Raw genomic sequence first — 14789 nt, 5'->3', positions numbered from 1 at the left:
TTTATTTTAGGACAATGAGAAATAAAAATACATTCAGTTCCAGAAAAATAACCAGGAGGTTAAAGGAAAAAAAATGTACATAGTTGTAATTTTGAAGAACCATGTCTCGTCAGCTTTTTCTGGAAAGAACACACATAACGTATTTGAGGTTATTTAGAAAAAAATAGAAGGCATTTGGGCCTTGACCATTTAATTTACAAGGTAACCTGTTATCATCTGTGTTTATTTTTCTTCACATGAAATAGTCTGTAAAAGGCAGTGGACTCACAGGGAATGGTCCTTATGATCACTTTAGCCTAATTGGAATTTATGCGATCTTACAGTTCTCTAGTTAATAAAGACTATGTAATCTGGTAAAGGGAAAGAAAAACTACTGATAACAACAACAAAAACAGCAACAAAACCAACTATAGGCTAATCAGGAACATCCTATGAGCCTAGGATTCTCCATAATGCACTGTTCCCCTATTACCTGACACTTCTACACACACTTAGGAAACTTTTCACTGTGTGCAGCAAACAATCAGAGTTCTTACTCTATGATCAACTGAAAATTTGCCTGCCGCTGAAGGTTGGTCTCTAATTTTCTATCTCCATCAAAGGTCTTTATACAGCTAATTTAAAGTATACACTTGTTAAGGTGCTGTTTGATTGCAGTTAATTAGAATATACTAATCGCTCTTTCCCATTACATATTTTACAACCAATTTGATCTAGGATAGGGTATATCCCAGAAGCCCTGCTATAAAGAATCTAACTCGTGATGGCAGGAATTAAAGATCTCTTAAACGGGGCTAAGGTTATGATTCCCATTAGTCTCCATCTCCTGTGCTTGAAGGCAGGATGGGAGACTTGGCATGATAACCGGTAAAACTGTATTTGTGTAAGTGTCCATTATTTGAGAGGTTATGTGCACAAGCACTCTCTCCTATATATGCATATATGTACAACACACACACACACACATTTTGATTAGAGGATGAAAGTGCAAAATAGCAAGACTCAGGGAGCACCAATATTTTCTATGATCATAAAAACTATTTTCCACATATAACCTCAAATATATTGATAAATTACATTGATTAAATGTTTGTACACATCTTGTAATAGCAAAAGCTGTGGAGAGACAAAGCATTTTCTACACTTCAGGAGGAAGACGAAGGCTGAAAGAGGAAATATTATTTTTGAAAATAAGGCCCTAGATAATCAGGTTCAGGTAGAGGACCAAAGTCACTGGACTTCAAGCACCACGCATGGGCCAGTCTACTCCTATGTTCATTTAATAGACAAGTAGTAAGTAATTCTAAAACTTACCTAGAGAAATATCCAAACATAATGAAAGCATTTTTCTTTCTGGCTACTTAAAGTGATTGGGCACAAATATTTTAAAAATTAAATGATGAAATGCTGACAAATATTTAAATATCTTCAGACTTATTTATACAAATTAGAAGTTTACTTGAATATTAGCCTATAACATACATTAATATAATTAGTGTAGATTCATGCAAGAATCAATACATAATACATGTATATACACATGTTATTTCCACAGAATAAGTTAGAGAAAATGATGAGAGGAATTAATTGTAAATCTACACGCTACTATCTGTCTATATTCCAAAAGATTGTGTAGTCAGCTGTGAAAATGTTTGCCCAAAGAAACCTAAAGAAATGTTAAATTGCAGGCTAATTTGAGTTCACAAATAATTGGCTCTATTATTAAACATTACTGTAAGTAACTGACAAAAAATTTTCTTGTAACTTTGCAATTGGCAATAAGTGAGTTAACACTGACTAACTCATCGAAATATAGCAACTTGTTTTTATTCCTACACACTATTTAGTTCAGTTAAGTTCAGTCGCTTTGTCCAACTCTTTGCAACCCCATGGACTGCAGCACATCAGGCTTCCCTGTTCATCACCAACTCCCAGAACTTGCACAAACTTATGTCCACCGAGTCAGTGATGCCATCCAACCATCTAGTTACCTTTTTTCCAAAATCAGCAGTTAGAATAATAAAATGTCAGTGTAGGCAACATTCACATAAGCATTGTTAAAGCTCCTGGGTTTTTAAATCAGGAAATTGATACTAGGAGATAGTCAATTATCCACACAAGATCATACAGATTTAAGTGAAATCAAATCTCAGAATTTGGCAGAATTCATTTTATGTCTATGATAATAAAATATCAACATTAATTTTTTCAAGCAATAATTCACTTAACAGTCAACCACAACAATACAGCAGCTCCAATTATTTTAGAACATGCTTTTATGAAAGCTACTGCATTATTTTAATTATATTAAAAATCAAAAACATTCAGGCATACCCTCTGACTTAATTTCACTTTTGATAATCTATCTTAAATAAATGTTTTTGGATGACAACAAAAACATAAAGCACAATAAAACACTTCATTTAGCTTTTTGAATCTTATGAAAGTATAAAAGAAAACTGCCAAAATATCTAACTATAAGAGATTGTTAAGTAACTTCTTTTAAACCTATACAATGAAATAATAGTCATTAAATTGATACTGTGGTAGGAAGATATTTAATAACATAGATACTTTTAATTTAAAAAAAGTACCTATGTAAAAGTATCTACGTTAAGTAAATGATAAAAACAAAATAAAATATGATACATATATATCACAATATCATTTTACAGTTTATACAGCTGCATATTCTGTGTTTTGCATTTCTTTTTTGTATTTACTACATTATTATACTTAAGAACTTTTTCTTATGTCGGGAAAGGAATACTCAAACTGTAGTTTAATCATATAAGGAAATACTGAGCAGTGGTTATATTAAACAAACAAGTTCAAAATACATGAGTAAAGAAAAATCTTAACAATACAAAGGTGGGTAAAAACAAAGTTGTAAAAGCCTCCATAGGGTAAACATGCAATGAATTTTAAGACTCTACTATTCTTTTAAATTAATCTTTAAAATTACAAAATTTTATTAAGGCTATATTTTAAATCTTGAATTTTGGTTTTGGGAGAGTAAATAATTAAACATCCCAATAAATGTCACAATAGAAATATTTCTGCTGGAAGTCTTTTCATTCCCTTCATTCCATAATGTTATTTATCCTAACTTTCCTTTTTTCTTTTTTGTTCCCTGAATAATTTTAGTTTTCTTTATTCTCATGCTATTTTAATAAGACAGTGGGCTGGGGGTGGCGGGTGGTTCTTGTTCCTGTTTGTCTTTGCAGTCTTTGAAAGAAACGTTCTCCCTGGGGAGGTGATGGGGGCTTCTCTCCGCGGTGGCTGACCGACAGCCCTTGGCCGTGACACTGCTCTGGTGGACTCGGCCCTGCAGTTTTGGCCACTGTATGTGGCAGTGTGCTAGAGCTAATCATATTTGAGGATGGTTCTCACACTGGCAACACTCACAAGAAAATGAAAGGTAGAGCACAACATGCCAATTCAGTCGTTTATAACAGAAAGACAAGAGTTCCCAGACGACTGTGCAAGAACCCCTCAAACACCTCCCTTCCCTAAACAAAATGCATGGGAATAAACAGATTGTGGGAAGGTTGCTTGGTGAGCACTGACTTACCATAAAAAAGTTAGTCATGTTATTTTATTTATAGAATGTTGCTAATGCTATTAGCCCAGGCCTGCCTACTGCATCAAACGTTCAGAAGGCTAACCCCCCACGGTATTCCTGGAAGGGCATTAAGACGAAGATCACCAAACTGTGCCTTTGGGATCTGGGATTTGTTTGTCCCTATCTTGTTGATACCTGTTAGAAACATTTGGGGATTCCTTGGTAGCTCAGCTGGGCAAGGATCCTCCTGCCATGCAGGAGACCTTGGTTCGATCCCTGGGATGGGAAGATCCCCTGGAGGAAGGCATGGCAACCCACCCCGGCATTCTTTCCTGGATAATCTGCATGGACAGAGGGGCCTGTCGGGTTACAGTGTATAGGGTCGCAAAGAGTGGGACACAGCTGAAGTGATAGCAGACACACACGCACAACATGTTAGCCATCATCCGTTCATTCAGCTGACTCCGTGTTGGCATCATCGCACACACCGGGTATACAGTGGAGTCTCAAAGAGTCGGACACGACTGAGCCACAGCATAGAAACATTTGTCTCTTAGATATCGTCAACCCTGTCAGTAAGATTAGAGAGGCTGTCTTGGAAACAGATTCTATTCTTTTTGGTAGGGGCTCTTTTGTGTAGATTTGGTCTCATATCATGAGGTGTCTTCTCATCCTTTATTATGTAAGTGTTTATTTGAAGCCTTAAGAGATTTGTGAGGGATCTTTCTCTTACTTTCGCCTACAAGGACAATATTTTTCCTGGATATTATATTACCAACACAATGTAATAAAAGATTTTAAGATTTATTCATATTTTAAACAAAAATGAAAGTTTTTTGACATTGCTCAATGGAAAATATTTTTAAATAAGACTTTCAACATATGATTGGCTAAACATGGGAAATAATATTTAAATGAATATATCATATATAATGAAAAATCAATACCAAAGGTGATTCAAGAGTAAATTCTGTTTCAATATTTTATAAACTGAAATTTCCATTTGTTTTAATTTTTTTCATCTGTTGATTTTTTTCATTTGCTTTTAAATTTTTTCATTTGTTGGTACATGTACACTTTTACTTAAATGCACCCCAAAAAACAGTTTTTTTATTTAAAAAAATTTTTAAACTAAATTGGAAGCTATTGATATTGTATCAAACAATATCAATTGAAATGCACAAATTTTTTAAAAGTTAAAATATTAAATGATCTGATATAAATATTATTAGCATGACAATTTGGAAAAAGTCTTGCCAAATCAGTACCAGGAAATTGAAAACTCAATTAACATTGGTTTCTGCACTATTTCAAGGTTATTTTCCCTCAAAATTTATTAAATCAAATAATGAGATTTACATTTCCTTCTCCTATATATATATAGGAGAAGGAAATGGCAACCCAATCCAGTATTCATGCCTGGAGAATTCCATGGACAGAGGAGCCTGGAGAGAGCAACACTCCATGCAGTCACAAAGAGTCTAACAGATGGAGAGACTCACACATACACACACACACACACACACACACACACACACACAATTTGGATTAAGTCATCAAACAACTTTTCATTTAACTGAAACATTTTAAAATGTATATGTTAAAACCATTAAATTTTTGCTTTCCTTTTTGTTCAAATTAATTACTATTAAAAGGCAAAATCTTAAAATATATAATATGCCAGACAAACATCAACAGGAAATATTTTATTTAAAACCTTACTATGAAATTTCTAAGTGACAGACTATAAACACAATAGAAATATCACTGATTCATGATTATGTTTAAAATAATAAACTGGTTGTTACTGTTGTTTTTTTGGTTGCACCATAAAGTACTTGGGATCTTAGTTCCTCAACCAGCGAGGAACCCATGCTCTGTGCAGTAGAAGCGTAGACTCGTAGCCATTGGATCATCAGGGAAGTCCCAAAAGTAATCAACTGTTCTGATCCCACAGTTACCCATAAAATTTTGAAGAAATGAAAAATCAATTTGATTTAAACAGATAACTTTAGAAATAAAATATATTTAAGGCTAACAATAATATATATATTTAATAAAAATATATTTAAGGGCTTCCCACATAGCTCAGTGGATTAAGAAACTGCCTGCAATGCAGGAGACCTGGGTTTGGTTCCTGGGTCGGGAAGATTCCCTGGAGAAGGGAACAGCAACCCACTCCAGAATTCTTGCCTGGAGAATCCCATGGACAGAGGAGCCTGGTGGGCTACAGTCCATGGGGTCGCAAGAGCTGGACACGACTTAGCGACTCAACCACCACCACCACCAAGGCTAATAATACTTTTCATTACTTTAATGTAGTTTTGAATCAAAGTAAAATGAAGTTGGCAATAACTAAAACATTATCAAGTGCATTGAAGTTAATAAGCAGAATATTAAGTTCTATGGAAAAGCATTGTGAAAAATGTCAATAAGGAACCTTTGAGTGATAAACAGATCTTGGATCTGCATTTTAGGAAAGACCTACAGGATAAGTAATGATATACTTGAAATAAAGACTTAGTATTCTAAACTCAATACCTGTATGTATCACACATAAGAATGCAAGGTATTTTCACTGTATTTAATTTGATCATAAAACAAACTTACTTTACCTTGGGCATCTTTATATACCACATCAAATTAAAATTAAATACCAGCGTTCTAAGATAATGAGAAAGAGAAATGGTGATACATCCCACGACAAAACATTCTCCACTGGTTAACCTCTTGGATTATCCTGTCAGTAACTGGATTTAAAAGAAAAATATCAGTGTACTCTTTGTTTTTTTAATGTGATGATATAAACAAATCAGTGATGACATTGCTGTTTATTTGCTCAGTCCTGTCAAACTTTTTTGTGACCTCACGGACTATAGTCCATCAGGCTCCTCTGGCCTCTGTCCATGGGATTTCACAGGCAAGAACACTAGAGTGAGTTGCAATTTCCATTTCCAGGAGACATTCCCGACCCGGGATCACACATCTCCTGCTTGGCAGGCGAGTTCTTTACTGCTTAGCCAAGGGGGAAGCCCAAATCAATGGTAGGAGGAACCTAATATTTATAGAGCATATAATTTTATATTTATCTTTTAAATAATTTTTAATCAAGCTTATGAATACTGTCTAAACTTAGGAAAATGCTCTCCCGGGGTGGGGGGAAGTTCAGGGAAATAAAGTAAATTGACTTATTTGTTTTCAATAATATAACAACACAACTTTTAAATCTCTATTCAATGGGATATCATTATCCTCTCAGGATATTCTATTCTAAGATAGTTCAAACTAATCAACATAGACACATACACACATGGAAACCCATTTATCATTTCTAGTTGTCAAATTTGTTGAAATATGGGTTTTTCTATTTATACTGCTGTTTATTTTGTATATAATCACAGCTTAAATCTAGAAATATTTATCTTCCAAATAATAAAACTAATTCCTGAAATCTGCATCAAGTTCTTTTTAGTTTTATCAGTAACTGCTCAAAACCAGTCCATACTAGTATCACCCTATAACTGCTGAAATATTTTTTATTTTAAAAGGTAACATGAATAAATCTTTCTGCTTTAGTTAACACTTAATGAATAACTGATGGAGCCACAAATGCACAGTTATTAAGTGTCAATGCAGTCCATGAATGAGCTGGTACTTGTAACTGCTGTTAGTTACTATTAAATACAATTTAACAAACTTGTATAAACTGGAGGGCAAGAAATCATGATATAAACAGGTGACGGAGTCACCTTGCTTTCATCTTCTTGTAACTCAACTAGGAGAGCATGTTTCCATTCTTACTTGCCTGGGGCACTAGTTTAGTAAATTCTATAGACTTACAGCATTTTTTGGATTCTTTATTTTATACGGTAATGTTCATAACCTGATGTTAGCATCAAAGATCCCAGCAGATTCCTAAACATACTCTATTCTACTGAATACAGGGAATTGAACAGGACTATAATCTGATTATATTCTTACTAAAATCAATAGCAGAGTTGGGGGGTATATGTGAAGTAATATCAATTTGAACATTTTGAAAACAAAACAGTTATTCAGTCTTTTAATTTGGCAATAGCATTTTATCTTTCAATTTAGGCACAAAGTTCTGAAAATTTGTCAAATATTACAAAAACCTTTAAAATATTCATATCAGAAAACAGGAAACAATTTTGGGGACATCGGGGTTGTGAAACAGTCAAAATCATAAAACGTATCGCTATCATAATGCAAGCACTAGATAGACAACTGTTTTCTTCTAACAGTATCAGGTAGTAAATTCTTCCATGATGCTGCTTTCTTTTTCTTTTAATTATGCCTCTTTCTAGTTCTTTCAAATCTCCTACTCCTTGGAAAAATGCCTAGAAAATATCTTTATTGTAGTAACTGATAGATGATTCTGCTAAATCCTTAATTTTTTCACTAATTTAATACCAAGTTTTGATTCATCCACCTTTTTCAGTAAACTTCTAAATGTATGTCCTATAAAAACAGGGAAGATAGTTTTCGACCATCACTAAGAAATACCTGGGTCTGTCTTAGCCAATGATTTTAACCTTTAAATAACATTACAAGTAATCTGTATAATACTGAGGGATCTATCACCTATTTTATGGTAGTTGGATGACTAGTAAGGTGGCTTTCTAATCATATTTCTACAAGTGAGTATCTCTAAAACCACATAGAAAAAAATGCCTGAAGTCCCCAGACTTCAAAAAGAATGTTGGATAATCAATGAAGTAAAATCTGTTCATTAATATTGATATGTAAGCAAAATTACACTCATGTTTAAAATGTAAATATATATATTTAATACAGATGATTAAATAATATAATGAAGTTATCTTTATTCTTGGTAGAGTTTTATAAGAGAAAGTGCTGATTGAAAAATGAAGAGTTCTTAGATATAAAGGTATTGCACTCAATACATCATGAACATATAAATATTAGAGTAATATTCAAAATTAGAAATATCATTTGAAATAAACCTTCAGATTCTCACCATTTCTGCTAAGACTTATAGTCTAAGATATATTTTTAACTGCTGTGCTCATCCAGAATAATTTTTATTTTCTTATGTTATAACTGATCTTTCATATATACTGCTTAAAACTCTTTATTCATTCAGAAACTAAAGGTGTCACCCCTAATAAAACCCAAGGTTCAAATATATGTGCATTTTCTAAAAATTACAAGTGAAAGTCATATTCAGTTATTCTTTACATTACAGGTGAAGTCAAACAGGCTGCTGACAAGATAGAAATTAAAGGATAAAAAGATTTCATCTTTTGTTTGATCTTCACTGACTGATAAATCTATTTCATCTCTTAGATGATAATTTAATGGAGAAAAAAAACAAAACTTGCTGCTTCTTCATAATCTCTCAGACCGTCTAAATGTTTTCTTTAAAGTTTCATTCAGTTGAAATATATTTAATCCTAAAATCAATAGCTACACTTTTATACTGTTGGAAGAAAACTACCTAATACAGCTATAAGAGAATAAAGTCCTGAAAAGATAGAAATAATGAAAAACATGGATAAAAATCACTATAATAAAATGGACAAATACTCAGTGATTGCCAGACTGCAATGTATTGAGCATTTTTAAAAGTTCCAAAATATAATTTATCTATCTATAAGTCCATGTTATACCAGAATTATATTAATTGTGTCAATATTTCATTGAGACTAAATTTTACCTATAAACACACCTGGTTTTGTTTGAAAATATATATATCACATAAGCAATGACTATACATACTCACTTCTACCTATTTTACTAAATCAACATTGCTGTTACTAGCTGCCTTTTAAATTATCAATTAGTTATCATGCTTGAGGAATCTAACATGCCTAATAAAGATAAAAATTTATTAAATATCCTGTTCTCATATTTTTAAACATTTAGACATGGAATAAATATTTCAACAGCTTACATTGAAATCTGTTTGGTTTTGCAATGTGTGAATAGGGAAAGGTATGTGATAAATTTAAAAACCCATAATCAATTTGTGTGGCAACAGACAAGATAAAATCAGTTCTTTCAGAAAAGTAATTATATTACAACACGAGGAGTTCCGAGCCTTATTTAATATTATGGGAATGTAAAGGAAATAGATTTTAGAATTCACAATTAAGTACTTTTCTAGAGATGTTATCTGATAATTTATAAAATACTCACCTATATCATACAAACCTACACTCAATCTAAAGCAGGTATAGTTCAAACGAGTACTGGTACTACATTTTCCAAAAGCATCCTATTTGTCCCTCGGTTTCCTGAGAGGTCTGATACCTTGTTGTAAGTTTTGAAGTACTAAATAATAAAAATAAAATCACTGAGTTCTTCCAGAGTAGTTAAGCAGAGTTCTAAGACACAATGCAATCTATAGCAAAATACAATGAAAGGTGCAGAGACTGGAGATGGTCGGCCTAGATTTGATAACAGGCTCTCTATTGAAACAGCGCAACAAAGACCTGAAGTTTCTTCAGCCTTTGCTGCTTTGCCTGTGAAATGGACAGCCTCTTTCCCTCTGTTAATTGTAACGTTACACTGTCAGATATGTGACTGCCTGTAGTTTATAAATTTATGTAGGAAGGCAGATTATCTCTCTACATGATTATTGTTACGATAATTACCAATGTACAGGCACAAAAAAGTAGCCTTTGAAGATTTTTTCCTTTCTATCTGCATGGATGATTAATGTGTTCAGGTCACAGCACTTAAAAAATTCATGTGAGTCTTGGGAAGAAGGACTAGCAATTCACCAGAATTACCAGAAAGTTTTATCAACTTTTCTTCTTCAATTTCACGTACAGTAAATTATTTCAAGAAATATGTATATATCGGCCTAGCTTAACTTGGTATAACACAAACTCAGTTACATTCGAACTACTGAAAAGTATTCAAACTGATAAGGTTGATTCACTTTTAAATACAAGTTTATGTAGTCTTTCAAATGATCACACAGTAGTCAGACTTTTATTATGACAGGAGGAACTGTTTTCCATGGTTCTGTGAATCACCTCCAAAATGTAACTATATGACTAACTGGTATTTCTCACATGAGTGAATCATATTATACTTTAATCGGTACAAGGAACTATTTTTTAATGTATTAGGGAAGAAAACAAGCTTAAGGAATTGAAATTTCTACAGATATGCTTCAATTATATTTCAGTTGGCATGATTTTTTTTTTTCGAATAGGACAGAAAATCCACTGCCTCTCCTAAAATGAGCTCCATATATATATATGAGTCATAGTGACCGAACAGGGATAAATGAGTGTGTTAGGCAGGTTCTAGTACAGCTTTCCACTGCTCCATCTGCTGGATCAGCCTACATCGCCTGCACCAAGTGGTAACCTCTAAAAAGTAACACGAACTAATTCAGCAGGTGGCTTCAAAAGGCTCACGCACGTTGCTTGAGAAACTTATTGTGACTTCTTAATTTGTGTTTCTCCTAGAGTTCCAATTTCACCGGTAATTTAAAAAATAATAATAATGGGGAACCCTCAATCGCCATTAAAACAGTAAGGCACTGAGGATACGCTTCACCGTAGGGGATCTAATACAAACAAGAAGGAACTAGGCTATACATCCATTGCAGGTTTGCAACCAACCACAGAGGTAGACATTTCTTCTAAGGGTCCTAAGAAGTCGTTCTCCTCATTGAGAAATGGAAATATATGAATAAAAGTTTTAAAGAGATTTTTAAAAAATGCCTATCAGTAAGCACATAAAGACCACAGAAGGAAATAATGCCTGTCCAAAGAGGATTTACCCAAAGACCAGGAAGCCCTTGGCTTTTTTCCTCCGCAGCATCTTTGCAGGCAGCTCCGGTGTCGCGCTTTCGGACCAGGCAGCCACACTTTTCCTCCAGCTCCCAGTCACAGACGGGACAGTGTGCAGCCGCCGCCACCCGCCAGGCTGTCCCCGCCGTCCCCGCCACCACCGCCGCCACTACCGCCGCCACCGCAGCCGCTACTGCAAAGACAGCGTTAACTCCTCTCTTGGAGTCGAGCGGCTGCAAACTTCCCCTGCTTTACATGTACCTTTTCCTGCAAACTTGAACGTCCTTCCTTGCAGAAGGGCCAAGGAAAACCATTATAACCATCACAGGGAACAGTAATAAAGGACACTCCCGCAAGGTAAGACCTGCGCCTTAATCAGAGCCGCGATGCTCAACCAGATGGGGAAACACCACGGCCAGCGGATCCTCCCCGCCCCTCTCGGAGACCCTCGGCCAGCAATGCCCACGCCACCGGGGAGGGTGGCTGCAGCCGCCACGGGCAGCGCCAGGCGGAGGTAAAGTTTGACAAATGACGATTGCTCCCGAGGAGGAGAGACCCCGGGCAGTCCGCAATCCGCGCGGGCCGTGCCGGGGTCGAAGCCGTGCAGGAAAGTGCCACGTACCTTGCTGCGATCGCCAGGCGGGAGGCCGAGCAGGGAGCGTCGCTAGAGGTGGCGGGGCGAGAGTCCAGCCCTGGCCGCCGGCTCCCTCCCGCGCGAGCCGAGGCACCGCTGCCGCGCCCGGGCGCAGGGCCGAGGCACCGCCGCCGCGCCAAGGGCGCAGGGCACCGCTGGGCACTTGGCCCAGAGAAGTTGGGCAGCCTCCGCCGCAGCCCCGACGAGCGGCGCGAGCAACACGTTTAGTTTGAACTTTCCAGCTCCAGTCCCGGCAAATACACACTCACGCACACACACGCGCGCGCGCGCGCCGGGAGAACCTCTCAGAGGCGAGCGAACGGGCACCGGAGGCTCTCTGGTCTCTTCTCTCTCGCTCGCTCGCTCTTATTGGCGCGGAGGTTATTGTTTTATTTATTTATTTCCTCCTCCCGCGCCTCCCGCCCCTCCCTCCCCCCTCCTCAGCCCCCCGGTCCGCGCGGCCGGCCCCGGCGCTCCAGCTGCGGTGCGGCGAGGCTGCGCGCGGCTGGCGGGGGCTGCGGCGGCCGGGGCTGCGCGCAGGGCGGGGGCGCGGGGACGGGGCCGGGGAGCCGGGCGGGCGGGGAAGGCGAGGACCGCGGGCCGGAGGTGAGGGGACAGAGGCGGAGGCGGCGTGGGGAGGACCGTGCGGCGCGTTTCCGCCGGCCGGGAGGCTAGGGCGACGCGGGCGAAGCCGGCACGGCTACCCCCCGGCCCCCGCTGAGCCCCCGCGCGCCCGGGCCCCCCGGCCCCCCGCTCCCGGCCGCCTGGAAGGCTCAGCCCCCGCCCGCCGCCCCCCGCCCTGCCGCCTTTCCAGCTCGCTCCGGGCTCGTCCTAAACCCTCGGGGACGCTCCAACGCGCCACCGCCGCTCAGCCAGGGAGGCGCGAGTTGGCCTTTATTTTTTAATAGTGGTTTCAATGCTGCGCAATTCGGCTTCCTCTCCCCACCGTCCTCGCCCCAGACTACTGGGAGAGGTGCGGTCCACCCCCGGTGCGGCGCCCGCGCCTCGCTGGGCTGGCTTCACCCCGGTAGGAAATGCGAGAGGTGGCCCCAGACCGCAGCCTCCGAACGCAGTTTGGGGCGCCCTGGTCACGCTCCAAATCCACCCAGGAGCTCCGGCACACGGATGTCTCCGCTGCTACGATTCGCCCCCTAATGAGCTCGCCTGTGTCCATTGACCGCTGATGCCACGGTCTTTCAGTGACAGTCTACCTGGTTCCCAAAACTGCAGGAGGGATGACCTTAGAGCTGGCCGCCCTCCCCCACCCTTCTCAGCCTCAACGCCGGGCCGGGAAGAGCCCGGTTCCCATGCAATGAAATTGATCTTCCACTTGCATCTTCCCGAACCTACTTTGGAACGGCTTCTTCAACGCATACCCCTTGCAGGCTTCCCATTAGGTAAATCTGGTTTGGGTTTTTGTTTTACGGGTTCATGATTTCAGTCTTGGAAAGGGGAAAAATAAAAGGAAGTAATTCTCGAATAGATAAATAGTCAGTAAACGAATCACCGTCCGAGACTGGAAAGCAGATCTCACCTCTTGCATTTGGAAGCAGGGCTCCTTTCCTCGGTAATTTATCCTCCAAAGTCCTAACAGTTTGGGGCTATATCGTAGTAGGGCTCCAGGTATAGCAACGCTGTGACACTAGAGTCCTTACCATTATCTGTTATAATATGCACTTACTGTTTTTTCTGTCCAAAAATAACGTCCAGTTTCTCTGCAACGTATTCATCAGATAGCCATCCCATAGTGTTTTAGATCTTTTCTCAGAGATTCCCGGGTAAATGTACAAATACTCCTTAAAGAGCTGATTATTTCACTGATTTTACATTTTCATTGATATCTGGAGTAAGCCCCCCAGAGGTCAGACAAGGAACAGGTGAAATTCTGAAACAGGAGAAAACAGGGAAAAAAAAAAAAAAATCATCCTTTCAGAAGGTTACTATTCTCTGGCACCGGGTTTAATATACACTTGTCATTTTCAAAGAAGGTAAAAGGGAAGCACCAATATCTGGACATCCAGCTCTCCCTTCACTCATGAAGCACCAGCTTATTACGAGAAAAGGGGCCACTCTAGTTGAATTTAAGACCCTCCTACTGTATGGTCGGATCCAGAGATAATCCCCCCTAAGCAGGGAATGCCTCGTTGGTCAACCAAATGGTGGATATGAGGGTGTGCCCATTTCTCAGGGCATCTCTGCCAGTAAAGAAGTAAGATGGTTGTTCAGAACCTAAAAGGACCACTTGTAACTTAAGACCCATGACTTTGGAAGCATGTATATCTCTACAGAATATAACCCCACCCCCACCCCGCCATGTGGCCAAGCATCTAACACGGGGGAACACCTACCTGATGTTGATACATTTATTGTTGTTGTTCAGTTGTTCAATCGTGCCTGACTCTTTGTGTCCCCATGGACTGCAGCACGCTGGGCTTCCCTGTCCCCCACCATCTCCTGGAGCTTGCTCAAACCTGTGTCCATTGAATCCATTGGTACTTTTATCGTGCTTTGCATACAACCTTCTCTGGGTACATATCTTGTTGGTTTGTTCCTACTGGCTGAAAAACGATTGAGATGGCATTCATATCTAAAATTTTTCTCAGGGAATACAACTGTGCCCTAGTACCACATTCTTCAACCTCTCCATATACATTTGTTTCCAGTACGCCTCTGTACTCCAGTGTCCAGAGTAACTAGTGCTCACAGGAGATGCAAGCCACACAGTGATGGTCACTGTGACTATGGTTAGGAATACACACATCTGGTGCTGAGAAAGACGCTGCCTCTAGGTGCA

Source organism: Oryx dammah, unplaced genomic scaffold, assembly GCF_014754425.2.
Source record: "Oryx dammah isolate SB20612 unplaced genomic scaffold, SCBI_Odam_1.1 HiC_scaffold_7, whole genome shotgun sequence".
Lineage (NCBI taxonomy): Eukaryota > Metazoa > Chordata > Mammalia > Artiodactyla > Bovidae > Oryx > Oryx dammah.
The sequence above is the reverse complement of the archived record's forward strand: the minus strand, read 5'-3'. Positions refer to the sequence as shown.